Source organism: Tenrec ecaudatus, chromosome X, assembly GCF_050624435.1.
Source record: "Tenrec ecaudatus isolate mTenEca1 chromosome X, mTenEca1.hap1, whole genome shotgun sequence".
NCBI lineage: Eukaryota > Metazoa > Chordata > Mammalia > Afrosoricida > Tenrecidae > Tenrec > Tenrec ecaudatus.
In genome coordinates, this window is record NC_134548.1 from 82,499,199 (window position 1) to 82,501,435 (window position 2,237).

Consider the following 2,237-nt stretch of genomic DNA (forward strand, 5'->3'; position numbering starts at 1 on the left):
TGAGTCAGAATCAACCCAATGACAGTGATTTTTTTCATGGTATGGAAAAGGTTTTATCTAGGTGTCACAAATGGTTACACGCTAGACTAATTACCCAAAGTATGTCTGTTGGAATTCACCCAGAGCCATCTTGAAAGAAAGTTGGGTAAACATATGAAAAGGTACTCCACCTTTTATACAGTAAAATTCAAACCACTATTTGCTACCAGAATGGATAAAAGGAGGAAGACAAACAATATCAATTGTTGTCCAGGATATTGGGCGACTACTAGTGATAAGTGTGTATTGAAATAATCATTTTAGAAGTGGGTGTTAACAAACCCAGGGACAAGGGAACAACAAGTGACGGAAAATCGATGGCCAGGAGGGTGTTGGAGGTCTGGTAGGGTTTGATCAAGGGCAATGTAACTGAGAGGAATTACTGAAACCAAATGAAGGCTGAACATGATAGTGGGACATGGGGAGAGTTAAAGTAAATAGAGGAAAGAACTAGGAGGCAAAGGACATATATAGAGATCTTAATACAGGCATGTACATTTGTAAATATATATAACAAGAGGAGAATAGAACTAAGTACTCATATCTATATGATAAGAATTAAGGTTGCAGTGTCCGTCTCTCTCGCGCCTCCGGTCACGGCGTCATGTGTGCCGCTCCACTGGCGGTCGCCGCTGCGAGCGCTCCGTGTACGCCTTCTCTACGCGCCCGTGGCCGGCGGGGAGCCCGTGAGCCTGGCCTCGCTGCAGGGCCAGGTGCTGCTCATCCAGAACGTGGCGTCGCTCTGAGGCACCACGGTCCGGGACTACACCCAGATGAACGACCTGCAGCAGCGCCTCGGCCCCCGGGGCCTGGTCATGCTAGGTTTCCCGTGCAACCTGTTTGGGCATCAGGAGAACGCCAAAAATGAAGAGATTCTGAATTCCCTCAAGCACGTCTGACCTGGCGGCGGGTTCGAGCCCAACTTCTGCCTGTTTGAGAAGTGCGAGGTGAACGGCGCCAATGCACACCAGCTCTTTGCCTTCCTCCGGGAGGCCCTGCTGGCGCCCAGCGACGATGCCACCTCTCTCATGACCGACCCCAAGCTTATCACCTGGTCGCCTGTGTGCCGCAACAACATCTCCTGGAACTTCGAGAAGTTCCTGGTGGGCCGCGATGGTGTGCCTGTGCGCAGGTACAGCCGCCGCTTCCCCACCATCGACCTCGAGCCCGACCTCCAGGCCCTGCTCTCCAAGGGGCCCCGCAGTGTCTAGGGCGCACCGCCCTCCCGCTGGCTGCCTGGCAGGCACTACGCTGCCTGCCTTGCGTGGGGACTTCATCAATGAGGGTGTTTCTTTTAAACCCGAATGGAGGAACACCTGATGTCCGGGAAAGCCCCCGCAGGTGGGCACTAGCCCTGCCCGTCCCAGCCTCCCCTCCCAGACCAAATAAAATTGTTCCGTGTGTAAGGAAAAAAAAACGAATTTAGGTTGCAGATGGACATTGGGCCTCCATTCAAATACTCCCTCAATGCAAGAATACTTTCTTCTATTAAATTGGCATTCTATGATGCTCACCTTCCCGACACAACCGCTGAAGACAAAGTGGGTGAATAAGCAAATGTGGTGAAGAAAGCTGATGGGGCCCGGCTATCAAAAGATATAGCATCTGGGGTCTTAAAGGCTTAAAGAGAAACAAGCGGCCATCTAGCTCAGAAGCAACAAAGCCCACATGGAAGAAGCACACCAGTTTGTGTGATCATTAGGTGTTGATGAGATCAGGTATCAGGCATCAAAGACCCAGAGTAAAAAAATCATAATATGAAGGGCGGGGGCGGGGGGAGTGTGGAGTAAAGGCCCAAAGCCAATCTGTAAACAATTGGACATCCCCTTACAGAATGGTCATGGGGAGAAGACGGGCCAGTCAGGGTGCAGTATAGCACCGATGAAACATACAGCTTTCCTCTGGTTCTTTAATGCTTCCTCCCCCCCACTATCATGACCCTAATTCTACCTTACAAATCTGGTTAGACCAGAGCATGTACATGGGTACAGATAAGAGCTGGAAACACAGGGAATCCAGGACAGATAAACACCTCAGGACCAGTGTTGGGAGTAGTCATACGAGGAGGTTAAGAGGAAGGTAGGGGGAGAAAGGGGAAACAGATCACAATGACCTATCTATAGCCCCCTCCGAGGGGGATGGACAACAGACAAGGGGATAAAGGGAGACATCGGACAGTGCATGGCATGAAAAGATAA

At 50.6% G+C, this 2,237-nt stretch overlaps 1 pseudogene; it reads left to right on the forward strand.

Moving 5' to 3' along the window:
- The first annotated feature begins 643 nt into the window (after window positions 1–643).
- On the forward strand, window positions 644–1,304 carry LOC142434602 (glutathione peroxidase 1-like; annotated as a pseudogene).
- The last annotated feature ends 933 nt before the right edge of the window (window positions 1,305–2,237 follow it).